This window comes from Falco peregrinus, chromosome 3 (assembly GCF_023634155.1).
Source record: "Falco peregrinus isolate bFalPer1 chromosome 3, bFalPer1.pri, whole genome shotgun sequence".
NCBI classification, from domain to species: domain Eukaryota; kingdom Metazoa; phylum Chordata; class Aves; order Falconiformes; family Falconidae; genus Falco; species Falco peregrinus.
This window is the reverse complement of record NC_073723.1, coordinates 1478029-1497110: the sequence shown is the minus strand read 5'-3', so window position 1 is coordinate 1497110 and position 19082 is coordinate 1478029. Positions and strand designations below refer to the sequence as shown.

Below are 19082 nucleotides of genomic sequence, written 5' to 3'. Positions count from 1 at the left end.
AGCTGGGGAAGAAGCCCGACCGGTCTAAGGTACCCCAGGATAGTGATAACTGAGTTCCACTAAGCCCATCCCTCATCAACTTGTTATCCATGACAATTAAAGCAGTGATTCTTAAAAAGAAGCAAGATCAGCCTGGCTCGGGAATTGAATCTGGGCCACGGCAGCAGGAGTGGTGAATCCTAACCACTAGACCACCAGGGGAGCAGCAGGTGGGTGTTGGTGCCGACCACCACCTGTGGGGCCGCGCGCACCCCGCTGCCACCACCTGTCCCTCCATGTGGTTTTCTTCCACGTGTGGGTGCAGTTGGCGATGGGTGAACAGTAGAGATTGGTACCACACCATGGGTTTGGGGGGGGTGCGGGTGGCGGGGAGGAAATGGAGAATTGGTGTTTTGCCAAACTCAGGTGCAGGCATAATGGAAGGATTATTTTTTAAAATTATTTACAAAGTCAGCTTTCAGGAGAAAAGGTGGGTCAGAAGTGAGATTTGAACCCACGCCTCCATTCGGAGACCAGAAACCCCCAGGCAGAGGCAGCAGAGCCTTGAGTCTGGCGCCTTGGACCACTCGGCCATCCTGACACTGTTGGAAGTTTTCTTCACCCTTCTCATCCTCAAGAATTAACCCTTCCACTTGACCTTTCCTGCCTCCTTTATAATGCCCCCCAAATTTGCCACTTTATTTTTTGCAGCAGTAAAACCCTCTTCTGGCTGTTTGCTGCTCCTCTGACTCCATCGCTCCATCCCTGGCTGCACAGCCTCTGTTGCCCACTCAGGATAACGCAAGGATTTATTTTTGGGGAAGAGCCAGACCAGCCCAATTTACACTGCAACATGCTGCCATCCTGGCTGCAATTTGGTCAGCGCCTCTAAAATGAAAAATTAGGATAAAGATGAAAAAATAAGATGCATGTTTACATGCTCGTGGTGCTAGTAAAATCCCCAAGTTAATTTAATTTAACACCAACACAGTTTTACTTTCTATTTGTATTCCCTAACCAAATTAACCACTTTTTCCTTATTATTTGCCTCTTGGATGTCTCCCGGTCACTTTGGGACTCCTCATTGGTACCTTGGAGTTGCAGGCTGTTGTGGATCAGGTTAGGAAAGGTGAAAATGGACTGTGTTTTGCATCCTTCATCCCCAGCAGATCTTGTAGAACTGGGTAGCACGGGCCTGTCCTCTCACCATGGGTATCTCTCCTTGTGTGCCTGGGCTCCCCATGGGCATGCACACACACACGCACACACACACAGAGGACATCATAGATGGTAAAGGTTCAGAGAGCAGCTGGCTAAGCTTATGGGGAGGGAAAACAAAGACACTGCAAAATACTGAGGGTTGTTAGATGCTCAGAAATGCCTGACAGGGATGATGGAGCTGAAGGAGCTCAATCAGGCTGGGCTCAACCTCTCCACCCTGACCTCTGTGCCTTTTCCTGTCTCTTGGAGACACACAACCCCACGCCCTGCTGTGACTTTCCACCTTCCTTGTGTTTCTGAGATGGGCGTCCTGCACCTAAGGCTTTGCCTTGTAGCTTGCCCACCGTGGGTGCCATCCTCTGGTCCTCACCACCTCTCCTGCATCCTGACCATCCACTGCTGGTATATGGGGACTTCTTGATCCAAAAGGAGTTGCAGGAAGGTGGTAACTCACAGCTACAGTCACAGAGAAGCTTGTACAACCCCACTGGGCAAAAGGTACCTGGTACTGATGTTTTAGGTCAGCCAGAAAGCATTTGCCCACACCAAAGGAGAGACTCTCCATCACCTGTGGCTGCTCTGCCGTGGCCATGCTTTTCCATCCCTCTCAGCAGCAATGGGGATGCTCTGCTGGAGTCTATGTGGGAAGAAGAAGGTGCTGAGCTGTTTCCCTGGGGGGAAAAGCTGGGATAAATCCTGGGCAATCCTGGGCAGTTCCCTTTGCATGGGCATCTGTGCAAGGGAAAAAGCAGCCTCCTTCATTTCTGCAGGGTTTCCCCCTCAGGAAAAGGGGTCAGCTAGCTCTTGCCCGACAGAGCTCAGCCTTGTCAGACCTTTTCCACCTTCCTGGGACAGATCTGCTCCAGGGAAGAGCCAGGAACTGGGAGCAGCTCTGGTCTCCCCATGCCCCCTCGTGGCACAACCCCATGCATGGGGATAGGGCAAGGGCAGGGACTGGTGCTCCCTCTCTCTGCTCCTTGCGCTGGTCCCAGTAAAGGGACTGGTGCTGCACTGGGAGGCAGGGCACCCCGTGTCGGTCTCTCCCTCCCTCCCTGTGCCCATCGCCTGGAGTCTCTGGCTCAGTATTTGGTGCGGACAGAGCCCCGGGGCAGGGGGCTGTTGCGTGCCTCGATGGACCTGGCAATGCAGCGGGGCTCTGCCTGCCCCACACCAGCACGCTCTGCCCCAGCCCCTGCTCGGAGCGCATCCAGGATTCCTGGAGCAACCCCTTCTCCCCTTCGCCTTCAGCACTCACCTGATCCAACCCCTTCCTGTGTCCTCCCATATGCAGCCGAGCTGCAACGCTCCCAGAGCCAACGCAAGGTTGCTTGGTGTCCCCCAGCACCAAGGCTTGGTCCCATGGCCACACTCGGGAACTTCCACCCACTGCCACCAGCTGGGGAGTGATGGAGCAGGGAGACTGCAGAAATCAGCTCCGCTCCCTCCTTCAGCGGAGAGGCAGGGGTTAAATCCCCGGGTGTTGGGGAGGGCAGGATTTAGAGATAATTCCCCACCCTTGCACTCTTTCAAAACCAAATTAAGATTTTTGTTTCCTCTCTGCTCCCCGGTTTTCCCAGCCAAGGAGGGATCAAACCACCACCAAACCCCCTGCACCCACCGTAGAGAAAAGCATCCACGTGGTTTCAAATCTTACGGGCGTTGTTGGAGGCAAAAATCCAGGCTCCTCTCTCATTCCCCTGCTGCATTTCTTTGTCTTGTTTGTAGAGTTGTGTTTTCCTTGGCTTTCATGGTCATCTCCTCCAGCAACAAGGAGGGATAAATTGGTAAGTGGGAATTCCCCCTCCTGCCCACCCCCAAGCACATGACTCCCGAGCCTGAGCCTGGAGCTTTTAGGGGGGCAGAGTAATCTGTTTGTACCAGCCACGTGATGAAAACAAGGTTTGGGCCGCTTTTCCAGGTGCAAGACCTAATTTCTTGCTTGCGCTGCTCCCATCCCTGATGCTGATTGGACAACCAGCCCGGTGTCCCCCTTTCCCACCTGGGGGATGCCCTATTGCCCCAGAGAGACCCCCACATGCTTCCCCACCGTTGCAATACTCAAAATATCCCCTCCTGTGTAGAGGGATTTTTAAAGGACCAAGGACGTATGTTACCATTGTCTGGGTTGGACAACCCAGGCCTGTTAGTTAAAGCTGCAGAGCACCTTTAAACTGGTGATTTGAAGAATCAGTCAGCAATATGCAGGCGGGCGGAGGTTATCTTTATTCGGCAGCGCTGGGTGCATGGGGGATCGCTCCACCAAAGTCATGCACACCGAGGGGACTTTTCAGTCCCCCCTTTATACAAGCTACTCGGACCTATTCATTAGTTTTCCAAGAAATTGTTTATATATTCATTACAATTCTGAGAATCCATTTACATATCTTGTGCCTGCGCAATGTCCTTGAGGAGCTGTCTCTACACAGACTCTATTCCTTAGCGGCCATGTTTAAAGTCTCCGTCTTCGCGACGTTGCATGTACAACAGGAATCTAAGACAAAATGTCCCTTCTAAAGGTAATCAACCCAAGGCTTTAGCAGTCTGTGCATCCGTCGTGTGGCAGTAAGGGTCCTTGGACATTTCCCGACTTTCAACTAAACATAGGTGTGTCATCCTTTAGATAAGTGGTACGGCATTCATTATTCACTACTGAGTTTCAGGAGGGTTGGACTAGATGATCTTTAAAGGTCCCTTCCCACCCAAACCATTTCATGATTCTATAATAACATTTCTAAAACAGACAAAAAAACAAGTACTGTATTTCTACTAAAGAAATCTTAATATATTCAGTTCAGGCCCAGCGTGTGCCAGTGTCATACTCCTCATAATATTATGAAATATTATGAAACTCAAATGTTTTTTAGGTACCTTAATTGTGGATTTCAGAGCTCAGTTTAAGCTTAAATTTTCTTCTAGTATTAAAGGTGCTGTCTAGAATCTTTCCACCATAGAATTAATTGGTTTTAATATACACCGTTCCCTCTGACTTTCCTCTGCTGCTGCTTTGCTGGCAGGTGCCAATCTCCTGCAGACACCAGGAGCGCAAGCAGGAGGGAGCAGGGCTGCAGAGAGCCAGTCGCAGGGTTGTATGGGTCACATCAGCTGTGACATGATGTGTCCTCAGGCACCACGGGAGACATTGGGAAGGTGCTGGTCAGAGAAGCTGGCAAGCACGTGGTGTCATTTCTGGAGCACCGGAGATACAAGATTTTTCTGCCTCAAAGTGCAGTTCACATTCCTGCAGCTGGCACTGCACGGTGACAAGGTTCACATTATTTGACTTTATTTTTGTTTCTTTTGTGGTTTTGCTTAGCAATATTAGCACTTATACGATCTCTAGCAGGCTCTGCTATTAACACCGTGCCGGAGGGGCTGGAAATCAGGGCCATAAGCACCGATCAGTCAGCTGAGAGGAGCGTGCTCAAGCCTGTAGGCCACAAACCCTGGGAGGACAAGGAGTGTGAACAGATAACAACCAACAGGGTGAGTCAGGCCGAGAGAAGATGAGGGAATGAGGCATGGATGGGCCAAGGAGAGGTAACACCTTGCTGTTAATAGATGATGTAAACACTTACTTAAAGTGTCCTTTGTTTGTAGTTCACCACCAATCAGGGATGGCCTAGTATGCAATGCTTAGCTTAAAGAACCAATCTGTTTAAAGCGTGCAGCTTCTGAAAACGTATATAAACTCGTGATTGTGTGCAACAAACTGACATTTGCTTGCATCAAGCAGCATCCCATCTCTTCATTCACTGCAACACCGCATTAAAATGAGGAGGGAACAGAATTCACATTGCTATGGCTGTCGTGTTTGCTTAGGCACAGGTGTTCTGTGAGATGGCTTAATGAATGTAGATTTTTATGGGGAAACCCTTTTATTCAGACATGTTGGATGATGTTCACAGGGATTTTCTTCAATCAGTCAGACCTTTGCTCATGGCTGCTTTCTCCAGCCAGCTACTCAAAACTCATTCCATACTACTTCCCCTGCCAATAATTCACTTCACCTTCAGGATACTGTTATGATCCCTTATTTTAGAAAAAATAATTAAAATAAAAAACCCCACAGATTATTGCACAGTTCTGATTTTGCTAGCTCTCCAGCTGTGGGCAGAAATGAGTCAGGCAGAATTTATTGCTAACAGAGTCTATCTTCAGTTAGAAAAGCTATTTTTAGCTAACGGTGGTTTGCTGGTGATATGGAGAAATAATGTGAAATGGGGATAATGGACATGGATTGTGATTGTATGTGTCTGCTTAAGGAATGTGGGTATGGTGACTAGTCATGGGTGCGGTGACAACCACAGTTTTGAGGAGATGCCTGCCCCTCTTCCTCTAACAAAGGGGAGACGCCTGCCCTTCTTCCTCTAACAAAGGGGCTATTTAAAAGAGAATAAGAAAAGATGAGAGACATTCAAATGCTATCTAGAGGGAGGGAGTGCTAAGTCTCCTTGCTGGAAAAGATTGGGTGGTCACAATCACCTGAAGAAGATCGGGTGGTCACAAGGACATGAATCACCTGAAGAAGATCCGGATGGTCACAAGGACATGAATCACCTACAAACCTGCAAGACCACCACATTCCAGGAAACGGACTGATAAGCTAATTAACATACGAAGCGGGGTTTAGGTAACAAATATGTATAGGCGTTAATTGAATATTCATTTGTTCATTGTATAAATGTGAGATGGTTCGTCACTTCGGGTATGCACGCTTGTGGAGGAGCGATCCCCCGTGCATCTGCGCACAATAAACATACCTACTTTATAACTTTCGAGTTATAGAGTCTAATTCCGCACGTCAGTTTGGCGAGCCAGGCAGGAGGATTTCTGCTCGGCTGAGGGACCAGCTGCGGAGCGGAGGCTCCTAGGCGCGCCCCGGGAGATTTCCTCGGAGGAGCCTCCTCTCCTCAGCTGTTCACCCGGGAGCAGAAGAGAAACCCCTGGATCCGCGGATAAAACGGTATGTTTAGTAACGGGGCGGCTGGTGAGACGCACGGAGACGTCCGGCGCGCAGCGTAGTCCCCAGGAGGAAAGGTACCTTGGGAGGGGGTTTGCTGACCAAGGGGTGGCCGCTAGCGATCTTGAGGGCAGATCGAGCAAACCCGAGGTTACTGCCATTCCTAAAAGCCCGGAGGCCTCGTGACGGAAAGCGGGGGGCGGGACGGAATAAGGCGGAATCTCACAGGAACAAGAGGGACCTCACAGCAAAAGGGAAACTTTTGCGTAGGAAAAAGAGGAAGCTAAAAACTTCCTCTAGGTTGTCTTAAGAATTGGGGAATTCCTGGAATGTAACAACTGAAATAGCACTCTGTGTCTTGTTTGTTCTATGTGTTGTCTTGTTATATGTTCAAAACTCGGAGTTATGAAATGTATGTTGAAAAATATTAACATTCTGGTAATTCGTGGCAAATAGCGGAAAACTTAACACTCTGCTTAAGACCAGGAAAAATTGGGTTTTGTTTGTTGTTTGTTTATTGGCAATTGTTCATTGAAATGCATACTTTGTGAACTGTTAGTGTTCCTAAGAGTTTGTACATAAGTGCACGGTACCGTATAACATACTGCTTGTGTGACTGCGGGCTGCCCGGAGAGTGTGAATGGTGTGATTGAGATGCGCATTTTGATTTTCCGTGTATAGCTTAATTATTTTGACTAAGTGTGAGTGCAAGAGTGCTTGAGACAGGCGTTTGAGTGCAAAACGAGTAAAAAGCTATCCGCGTTTCCAACCTTGGGTGGCTAAGGCGGCCGGAGAAAAACAAAGTAATTAAAATTGCAAAATGGGAAATGGAAGGAGTAAGCCCTGTGAAAAATCGCCTTTGGGTTGTATATTAAAACATTGGAGTGATATTGTAGGACAGGGTGGTACCGAAAATAGAAGGAAATTGGTTAAATATTGTAATCAGTGGTGGCCTTTGTATAAATTGGAGAGCGATGCGAAATGGCCTCAGGAGGGAGGAACGTTAGATTATAACACTCTCCTGCAATTAATGTTGTGTCTGAGAAGAGAAGGAAAATGGGACGAAGTATCATATGCAGACATGTTCTTCGTCCTCCAGGACAAACCTGAGTGGCAAAAGGACTGTGGATTAGTACCCCCTCGGGATCCTATGGTACTAGCACTAGAAAGAGTGCGGGATTAACATCACCTGATCTTTGATTGTGGCTCTAGAAAAGGATAGGAAAAAACTGAGACCTAAACTAGAAAGATGTTCTTGTTGAAATTTTGTGTTAAAAAGCTCAGGTTGCGGTTCCTTCTGTGGAGCAACCAGAATGAAACACGTTGTAAGATATAAAAACTTGTACTGATGTATGTAAAACCTGAGGCATGCGTGTGTGTGTGAAGAATCAAAGACCTTGTGAAAGTGTTGGGGTGAGTTTGTACAAACCCCCGTACCCCCTCGAAGGTGCAACTGAATCATGCTGGGATGCATGGCAGGATGTTTTCTGTTTGCTTGCAAAGGCCTGATATGTAAGAACACAGACTTAAAGCAACAAGTAGCAGATTTGCATTCAGGGTGAGAAAGAGTTAAAACAGAAGTGCTGCTGCAGAGGCAGGCTTGTGTAACCTGCAGAGCAGGAAGAGCATCTCCTGCCCCGAACCCTTCTGCTGGTGAGGAGGAGGGGTTGCTCTTGCTGACAATTGAGCAGAAGGACCTGACAATGTCACCCCAATTGCTGCAGCATTTGCAGCACAACAGGACCGGTAACGGCCCTTCTAGGGCAGGGAATGGGTATGAGGTGGAATTTTAGTGAATACAAAACCAACTTACTTGTTAAACTTCAGTAAAAAAAAAAAAAAAAAAAAAAAAAAAAAAAAAAAATTGTTACAGTTGTGGGAGCTGCTGGCCACCAGGAAAACATCCTGAAACCTTTAAAGTACAAACTAAAAAAAAAAAACAAAACAAATAAGAATGCCAAATTCACTAAAATCTTTGTTGGGATGAGATTTATTAGAACATCTAGACGTTTAAAGAAGGGGAAATGAAATTAAAAGTTAAAAATGATCAAGTAATTGAAATATTGAGCTTATCTTTAATTCAGCAGAAAAGAGGAAAAGAGGACCTCCCTGAAGTAAGAGAAATTTTTAACCAGGTGTATCTGAAAATAAATTCCAGGAAAGGTGAAAAATGCTTTACCTGTTACAGTAAAATGATAAGGGGGAGGCTTGCTCAGTTCAGATAAAAACAATATCCCTTGGTCAGCAAGGCTGTGGGGATATTGGCAGAAAAACTGAAATAAAATACACTCTGTAGTAGTTCTACTAATGTAAATCTGTGTGTTTTGCCATGACAGTGACTTGTTATGGGATGTGCAGATGAAACTGCATTGACAACGAAGTACAAGGAATAAGGTTGGTCAGGTGCCTCCTACCATAGTCAAGGGCAAGACTGGGTTGGCCTCTGTGTTTGCCACCAAGAAGAATCTTGAGCTCCGCTGTTGGCTGCAACCCAGTAGGCGTTGAGTGGTGGGAACATATGCCATGCCAGACCTTGATGCGAGGCATGGCCCACTCTGAGGCACTGATTTGGAAATTGGAAACTGCCTGGCCGACCATGAGGCCAGACAAGTAACAGAGGAGGTAGGAAAGGAGGAATTATCCTTAATACCAGATGATAAAATCCAAACTGTAAGTACAGATCAAGAGCCAAACTATTCTAAAGAAAACTTAAAGGTAATTCAGGACATGAATTATAAAATAAAATTAAGTAAGTGGATTTATTTAAGGGATGGTTGTATAGTGGTACCATCCAATTTAATATGGACCACAGCCCTATTATTAATAAGACTCATTGGGGAGCTGATACTTTATATAAAAGTCTAAATCAGAAATTGAAAGGGCGAAACTTGTATACTGTAATAAAACAGGTGACTCAGCAATGTGAAATGTGTTTACACAATAATCCCAATACAGCAAATAAAATAAAACTAGGGAACATTAGCAGAGGGAATTATGCAGGGCAACATTGGCAGATCGATTTCTCGGAACTTCCTAGAAAAGGGGGGTATCGATATTGGTACTAATGGATACCTTTTCAGGTTGGCCAGAAGCCTTCCCGTGCAGAACTGCTAAAGCCCGGGAAGTGACCAAAATACTACTCCAAGAGATAATACCTAGGTTTGGAGTCCCAGCGGTAATGTCCTCGGATAGAGGACCACATTTTGTGTCCAGAATAGTGCAACAAATTAGCCACCATCTAGGAATAGATTGGCAATTACATACCCCATACCGACCACAATCGAGTGGCCAGGTGGAAAAGATGAATCATCTAATCAAACAACAGATTGTCAAGTTAGGCCAAGAAACAAATCTAACTTGGCCCCAGTCTTTGCCATTAGCTCTTACACGAATTCGAACTAGACTGAGAGCAAAAGAGGGGCTTAGCCCATTCGAAATTTTATATGGACGACCCTATGGGGTACAAAAGGGGATGTCTTCACAGATTGGTGAAGAAACAATGACTTCCTATATGGTGGCACTAAACAAACAATTAATAAGAATTGAGAAGCATGTGATGGGAACACGCAGTAGGGGTCTGGATGGACCTGTTCACGATATACAACCAGGAGACTATGTATACGTTAAGTGTTTTGCAGATAAAACCCTGGAACCACAGTGGACCGGACCTTTTCAAGTCCTACTCACCACCTACACTGCAATCAAGGTTGAGGGACAGAATTCTTGGATTCACCATACCCGGATTAAGAAAGCCCCTGCAACTTCTTGGAAAGTAACCCCAGATAAAAAAGAACTGAAACTCAAATTTACTCGGACAAATGGGAACAATGTGGGTGGCAAGTAAGTGAACCTGAGCAGTTGCGGATCCACCATATGGGAAGGGCACCACAACAAACAATATAGAACAAGAGTCTGGGACTGAGCCAGTGGCCAGTCTTGCCCAACTTGTTATTAGTAAGCCCCAACTCAAACAAAGATATTTTTGATCAAAACAGATTTTAACGTTTAAAATGATCAATAGTGGGTTTAAACCATTTGTGTTTTTTTGTACCCTCTCTCTTGCCTACAACCAAGAGCCTGATAATTGGCCTTGGAATCATGCCCAGAAAAAACACACTGGAATAATGGGAAAGGTGGACTCAAAGACGAAACTAGCTATGGTGGTTTTTTCTGAAAATGAGGTGTACCAAAGGAATCAATGGGATCGGGAGGATGTACACAAAGTCGACCGATTATGGGGAAAATTAGGAGATAAGATAAAAGTAGGGTGTCAAACATATAATGAAAAGGATAACACCAAGATTTCCGGAGACACCCAGATTAATGTCAGAAAGGTAGATAAGGAATTTACCCTTCTAAATACAACCATGTGCTTTAATTCACGGGAATGTTGGCACAATTTTACCTTAACCGAGCCCATCTTTATAATATGCCTAGGAAAGGAATCCCCAAGAACAGCTCTGACTTATAAGATCAAAATAACAATCCTGCTAACCACTGTTCCTACCACCACCACAGTTACAACAACCCCATTAACACTTGATCTTAAATTAACTAAACCAGTTCCAAAGATTTATACAATTGGACCATATGTAATCAGAAATACAGGTCAGCAACAAATGTTGTTTAACCCAGAATGGTCTCTTAAAAGAATAGAGTTAAAAATACAAGTCAATGTTTCTGATGTTAAGCCATCCTGTTCCCCCTTCTTACGAACCTCTTATGAGGGATGGACAACTTGGTTAAGAAAAATGGGAAATATTTATCGAAACAGAATAGTGAGAGATGTAACTGGAATGTTGGGAACAGGACTCGGAGTATTAAATTCCATAGACTCAGAGGTGATAATGAATAAACTAGCCGCCACCATGGCCGATCTATCAAAACTACAACAACCACTAAAATCTTCATTATTGGCATTAGGGGCACATCAATGGTTGATATCGAAGGTACTCCCCAGGTGGGAACAAATAAACATGGAGGATCATCAACTCATCACTAAGGCGTTAGGTGGTTTACAGGATGACGTCGCCCTGGCTCTAAGTTGCATCCAAGCCCAAATGTGGATGCAATCAATAGCTGCATCCATAATAAGAGAAGGAGAGGAAGGCATATTTCCTACAGAAATTCGAAAGATGGTTTGGGACAGTGCTACGGAGGTAGAAAGAAAACTCCAGTCATGGTGGAATATGGTGAACTTTACCTACGACCCCAACACACACACCATCACAGCTTTTGTGTTAACCATACATAATGCAGTAATAATTACCATACACCCCATTGTAGCCCTTGGAATTAACCATAATGGGGTGCTCCTATACCCTTTTGAACATAGAACATGGGCCAGAAAGACAGGCGACAAGTGGCAAACAGTAGATTTAGAATCTTGCATTATGCGAGAGCAGCAGGGCTTCCTCTGTGAAAGCAATACTATAATGGCTCAGGATACTTGTTTAGATACAGATCAGAAAATATGTCATTTCGAGGCCCGACCAAATGCAAACTTGAAAACAGTAATTATATATGCAGGGAAGGGATGTGTGTGTTTGAGAACTAAGTATAACACAATAACCATAGATGGGGAGGTAAAAGAGACTGCACAGTATTCAAATTATTGTATTTGTAATTTTACTACTATCACAGGATGCGATTTTAGTTACTCAGCCCCAGTAGTGTCTCATCAATTCTTAAAATCCAATTTTACCCTATCACAGATAATAATTCCTACCCCCATAGGACTAAATATAAGCAGTATAAAAGAACTATTAAAACATGCAGATTTACAACGTATACTGGAAGAAACCAAAGAAAAGGGACATGAAACTCTTCTTATGATCCATCATGATGTAGAGGGGATCAAGAAAGTTTTAAAAAAGGTAGAACAGGATGGAAACCATAATTGGTGGGATACTCTCTTTGGCTGGTCACCCTCTGCAACAGGAATTCTTAACACTATGGTACACCCCATTGTGATCTTATTGATCAGTTTAGGAATTTCCTTAATACTAACCATTATGTTATATTTGTGGGTTTGGAGAATGTTTAAAAGGGTAACACTTATGTATGATGCTTTATATCATTCGGGAAGGCTGCTTAAGTAAAAGAATTTACTTAATTTAATAGAAAAGGGGGGATTGATATGGAGAAATAATGTGAAATGGGGATAATGGACATGGATTGTGATTGTATGTGTCTGCTTAAGGAATGTGGGTATGGTGACTAGTCATGGGTGCGGTGACAACCACAGTTTTGAGGAGATGCCTGCCCCTCTTCCTCTAACAAAGGGGAGACGCCTGCCCTTCTTCCTCTAACAAAGGGGCTATTTAAAAGAGAATAAGAAAAGATGAGAGACATTCAAATGCTATCTAGAGGGAGGGAGTGCTAAGTCTCCTTGCTGGAAAAGATTGGGTGGTCACAATCACCTGAAGAAGATCGGGTGGTCACAAGGACATGAATCACCTGAAGAAGATCCGGATGGTCACAAGGACATGAATCACCTACAAACCTGCAAGACCACCACATTCCAGGAAACGGACTGATAAGCTAATTAACATACGAAGCGGGGTTTAGGTAACAAATATGTATAGGCGTTAATTGAATATTCATTTGTTCATTGTATAAATGTGAGATGGTTCGTCACTTCGGGTATGCACGCTTGTGGAGGAGCGATCCCCCGTGCATCTGCGCGCAATAAACATACCTACTTTATAACTTTCGAGTTATAGAGTCTAATTCCGCACGTCACTGGTACTTATGTGTAATATGGGACGGGCAGTATCCTGACATGCCTCAAGCTATTAATTCTCTTTACCAGCCACTACAGGTTGTTACACTCAGCTGGGCAATGCAACTGCGTTTAGGCCTGTGCTCTAAACTAGATTTCAGTTTGGCAAAAAACCACACTTTAAATCTTTTAAGACAGAAGATCTCTTTTTTTTCTTTCATCTCTGCCTTTCAGAACTCCATGATCAGTGCAAGTACTCTGAATTTTGAAAATGCTGACTATAATTTATTGACGTGCGGAATTAGAGTCTATAACTCGAAAGTTATAAAGTAGGTATGTTTATTGCGCGCAGATGCACGGGGGATCGCTCCTCCACAAGCGTGCATACCCGAAGTGACGAACCATCTCACATTTATACAATGAAACAAATGAATATTCAATTAACGCCTATACATATTCGTTACCTAAACCCCGCTTCGTATGTTAATTAGCTTATCAGTCCTTTGCCTGGAATGTGGTGGTCTTGCAGGTTTGTAGGTGATTCATGTTCTTGTGACCATCCGATCTTCTCCAGCAAGGAGACTTAGCACTCCCTCCCTCTAGATAGCATTGGAATATCTCTCATCCTTTTCTCATTCTTTTTTAAATAGCCCCTTTGTTAGAGGAAGAAGGGCAGGCGTCTCCCCTTTGTTCGTCTCCTCCAAACTGTAGTCTGCTCAAGGCTGTGTGCCTATGTGACCAGACACCGCACCCATGACTAGTCACCATACCCACATTCCTTGAGCAGACATATACAATCACAATCGATGTCCATTGTCCCCATTTCACACTATTTCTCCATATCATTATTTGCTACTAATTAATAGTACACAAAGGAAATTGAAGGTGTTGTTTGCTTTACTAAAGCATAAACTTTTTGATAGTCACCATGTTCGTGGGGAGGTTTGCTTTGGAGCAAACCGTTCAAATACAAGACGTTTGCATACTCTGACTGAACTTTGAAGATGACACTCAAATGTCATGTTTCTCTGAGTCTTGTCACAGTGTTCATCCCTTCAGAGACTTATCTTTTGCTAGCTATTTACGTAGAAAGGAGTGTTAGAAGCTGCATGTTAAGTCTTTTTCTTGGGGATTTTCTGACATTGGTGTGTCCTTGTTCCACAGAGCATGTCTTCACTGAATGGAATTAATGAGTTTTATCACAGGCTATGCACTGCAAACATCTAAGGACGATTGCCTGTAAAGCCAGTTATTAGGATTTTGCTTCTCTCTTTGTGTTTGGTTAATCTGGAATAGGTTGAATGATCATAATGTTGTTTGTAGTGCTAGGTATGAAACACCACTGGTGTCCCACATGTATCACACTGCCTACATGACAAGCTTTTGTGTACCACACAGTGTGTTTAGAACCAGGGCTCTTGTGTTGCTCCCTGCTAAACCCACCGTGCTTTGTGTGGTCCAGGGACTTGCCTCGGAGGAATGTGGCCCTCGTTGAGTGTTGAGATTTTAGTGATTTACTGAATTGTTTCACGAAGTCTAGAAAAACAGCATTAACTTGTTCCTTCCTAAGATCTTAGTACTCAAAAGAAAATTTGCCGGGTTTTTCTCAGTTTTGTTTTAGAAGTCAACCTTTCAAATAGAGTTAGTTATATCTGTGATTTGCATATGGACTTTGGGAAGGGAAGTAGTAGGAGTAAAAGATCTCAACCTGGAAACTGACAGTCTTAATTGCTTTTACTAACATAAGAGCTGCTGGACTAGTGCAAGAGCTGAGTAGTAGCAGGAAAAGTGGGGGAAATAGTGTTTTCTATAACTTAAAATTTAGGACACCTGGGAGTGGTAAGGCATGAAAACTGAATACAAGCAGAGAAAACATACATTAATTTTTTATTCTGGTGTGTAGGAAGTATGGTTTATTTATGTCTCCCTCTCTCTTACTTTCAAAGAGTCTCTTATACGGTACCTCTTTAGTTTTTCACTAGAAATATACCATAGAGGAAGACATTAGACTGCTTTGGAGAATTCTAATTACAGATGGGTTTTGAGGATGACTTTATATGAACTGTATTTATATGAAATTATGGTGTGCTTTTGTGGTTTTGGAGTTCTGTTTTTTTTAACAGACCTAGACTGATTGATATAAAATTATGCTGCCTATTATTTCAATTTTCCTAAGCGTATATATTCAGAAACTAAAGTAACACAATAGAACATGATACTTGCACCAGGATATTGCAATGAAAGTTGCAGTGGGGGCCAAGGAGAGGGGTTGTCATTTCTAATTTTACTTCTCTCCCACTGATGACCTTGTGACTTTCAGAGGATACCGTTTGTTTTAATACACTGACAGTGGCATAAAAGCTGATGGAAAAGCAGTCGATTTTCTTAAGAAAGTAAAGGAGCTAAGGGGAAAAGGAACTTTGTATTAGCTTAAGTGATCTTGCAAATCAAAGCTGTTTTGGGGTTGGGGGCGAGGGATACTTAATCTTGCAGACTTCACAGAAATGTACGCCCTGTTCGGTAGACTTGGGTAGAAGAATGGTATGGGTTTTAGGACATTTTGCCTTGTCCCCTGAGATTGCAAGGTTGTTTTATCATGGGAGCAAACATCTTGAAAAATTACAGACTGGTAGAGTTTTTTTTAAAACAATGTTTTCATTTAAACAAACGTTCGGTAAAAATGTTTTACTTTGATATCTGCACCTCTCATGGAGTGAAGTTGATACGGTATTTGTGCAGAGCTGCAAAAAAGGGATTTTTCATACCCCAAAATCATGCAGTTGCAGTGATGTGTTGTACCCACCTGTATCCCACCCTCCCACTATCCAAGTTTTAGGTCACCTTTTTGTCTGACATCTGTACAACATAGTTGATGGGTTTTTTTTCCTTAAAACTTGCATGGAAGTTTCCATGTTTTCAACCTGTAGCACAATATTTTTCAAATTGTGTATTTCTGCCTGCTCTGTCAAGTTGTTGATTTCCATGACTTTAGTCAATGTTTCTGAGTGCACACTGGAGCTGAGGGCTCACTTCTGAAATAGATCTCATATGGGTTATAAAATGGTATTGTTATAAAGGTGATGGGCTGTAGAGGAATGAAGCTGGGTTAATTAGCATTGATAATATACAACTGTGGGCTGGCTTCAGGGGCAGTGGGTTGGCCGATGTAGCTAAAGTGCAGGTGTGGCTGTTTCTGTGAAGTGATTGAGAGCCAAGGAAGAAAGAGCAGCCAAGGGAGAGAGGAAAAAAGCAAGAGGAGAGCGAACACACGCCCTGGATGAGGAGAGACGAGGAGAAGGCAGCAGAGGGACTGGCACGGAGAGTGTGTTGGTATGAAATGGTAAAAGACATTGTTGCAGCTTGATAGTTTGGAGAGCGCTGCGACAATGGGCATGATAATGACCAATTATACAATAGATCTTCGTTGCTTAGGTTTAACCTTAAACAGAATAAAATTTTCATTTCTGTATTTGACTGATAGGCTATTGGTCCTTGTGCAGTTACAACTATCGAGGCGAACGCAATATGAAAAATTACCCACTTGTGGGGGATTGAGTGAGTAGAAATTCCTGGAAAAGATGCAATTCAAAAGAAAACTAAAGCATATTTACCATAAAATGATGGAGGCTGATGAAATAGGTAAGATATGTTTTTGTGTAGGACTGTCGACAACACCGAGACAGACATGAGAGAATAGAGGGAATAATGTTTGTAAAGCACAAGGTGATTGGATTGCCTGCACAGTACAGAAAAGCATTACTTTTCTTGGCACTGTCACAGCGTGTGCAGTTCCATGTGCTGTTTGTATTGACTTTGACTTCTGGGCTTCACATATTTTCTGTCTAGGTGTTTTTCTTGTGTCATTTTGAATTCTCTGTCATGACAGATCGTAATCTATCCCATGTAAGTTACAGTTGGGACTGGGTGACTTTACTTAGCAGCTTCCTAATGGTTTGTTGATAGCTTATAGTGTTTTTTCAGTAACTTCTTTCTGGGTTTTTACTTTTGGGTTGCAGTTGCAACCTAGTATGCTACGCTCATCTCAGCCTTGGGAAACAGTAAGATTGGTCCTCAGCCTTAGATCATTCACAAACTTTTCATCTTTTTTTTATTCTCTTACATAAAACCTGTCTTTCCTTTGCTCATTTTTACGTTAAGTGCAAACCTCAGAATTTGGTTTCACAGTCTCTTTTGCCTGGCTTAAGCGTTATTGTGAACCAGTAGCCATGGGTTTCTTGGAGTCACACAAAGGTTACAGATACAGTGAGCAGTAATGTTTGCTGTTCTTCAGCGGCCCTGACATGTGGAAGCTTTGTTGTGTGTCAGGACCACTAACCGCTCCATTGCTTCTTTCAGGCAGACCTTTACTTGTTTTGCTCTTGGTATGATGGCTCATCAATGGGTTCTAATTAGCTGGCGTCTTGAACGTCATTCTGGATGACCCTTAACAAATCCTTCTAAAGGTGTGATTCCTCATAAGCAATGCTGCCGATGCCCAGGTTTCCTTTCAAATATTCTGTTACTTTTTCTGAAAATAATTTCTGAATGCATACGTGTGCAAATCGGCTCTCCCATGTGTGCCTAGTGATTTCAGTGCATTGAAGATATACCAAGCCTCTTGAAACCTTTCTGTACAGGAGATCTCCATGAGAAATGTGGTGGAACCACTTGCTTCCTGACCAGAAACATCTGATGAATGAAATAAAGGGCATCTGCTCCCGTGTTTAGATACAACAGAGTCAAGGCAGATTTAAAAGTTTTGTTTAGGTGTGACATTCCCATCGTTATCTGAGAGGGATATAATTAATAACTTTAAAAAATGTTGATTTGAAATAAGTATCAGAAATCCCCAGGCAGGTATAACAGAATGTACTTCTGTTGTGTCCATGCTATTATTTCATTTTGGGGACCACCGATGTCAGGAGAGTGATTACTTCTTTGTTTCTTGCTGCCTTCCTTTCTTTGTCTAACAGCTTACTCAAATAAATATTCTCTTGGTAGCTCCCCCTGCTGCAGTTTGGAAAAGCGGAACAGCACAATACAGTAGAAGAGGAAGAAAGGAATGCGTTCAGTTTGATGGTAGAATTGAAAAATAATGGAAGGAAAAAGATAGTTTCAGGATTAGCCAGAACAGTTCCATCCTTACACCTGAACCGAGATGTGTAGTGTCAACTCATTCTTTAAAATACTTTTAACTACTCAATGTAACTATTTTTTCCTTTCAATTTCTTTTTCAAATTTTTCAAAAAAGTTCTGTTATGAATGAAAGACATGATTTTAAAAGAATATCCTAATGTAAAATATTATGGTGTCTCAAACCTTCTTTTGTAGACTACAACAATCAGTATTTGAAATGTTCCCTTTTTACTTCAATTCAAAAATATTTTTTTTAAATATTTATAAATTGAATTCAGATTAACTTTAGAGCAGCTTTTCTGATTTACGCTTTCAGTCCAAGAACAGCTGATGTTGTTTTCCTTAATCCAAAACCAAGAGTGTTGTGGAACAGAATGTACAAGTGAACATTTTTGGGTGGAAAAGTGGGAACGAGACATACATCTTGCCTTTGATAATGTGACAGTTGACTCAGACGTCTGAAGGAAACTTCCTTTCAGCCCCTCTGCAAGTGGTAGAGTGATCAGGGAGGTCTGGAAGTCTGACTTTCTCTCTGGAAGCTTCTTCTTTGAGATCATCCTTGCAGAACTAGCAACACAAAGTAAATAGAGACCGTATTCCTTACATTTTTAAGGGTGTCATTTTGATCAGGATGGTTATGCAAGGTTACTGTTTACATGTATGGCCTTTTCAGTCCCTGGATTCAGGGAAGAAAGAGACACTAGTAAACAATTAATGAATCAACCTTAATTAATTAAAGTCAGCAGTCCCTAATGCTGAGAATAGAACTCTTTAAAGTTTAGTAATAAATAAATTTATATAAATACATATGAAGTAAGACTAATTTTATTTTTATATTCTGCTTGAGTGGCCATCAGTAGAACACGTTCCCATTAAGAAGGCTCATCAGAAATTACATTAATGAGACAGCTGAAGCTGAGCTGAATGAATGACCCAAGTAGGAGTTACATAAACAAGGAGAAGTAATTCCATAACTATCGGCAACCGTCTAGCATACAGGGTGATAATGACAACCAAAAAAGGAGGGTGGTGAGCAAATCCATTGTTTCAGCTGTGGAGAGG

General features: G+C 43.2%; 1 non-coding gene across 1 annotated transcript; it reads right to left on the bottom strand.

Annotated features, from left to right (window-relative positions):
• Nucleotides 1–472: 472 nt before the first annotated feature.
• Nucleotides 473–580, bottom strand: TRNAL-CAA (transfer RNA leucine (anticodon CAA)). Its single transcript has 2 exons — nucleotides 543–580; nucleotides 473–518 (listed from the first exon to the last, which is right to left on the bottom strand). It is a non-coding gene; the product is annotated as a tRNA-Leu (tRNA).
• Nucleotides 581–19082: the final 18502 nt, after the last annotated feature.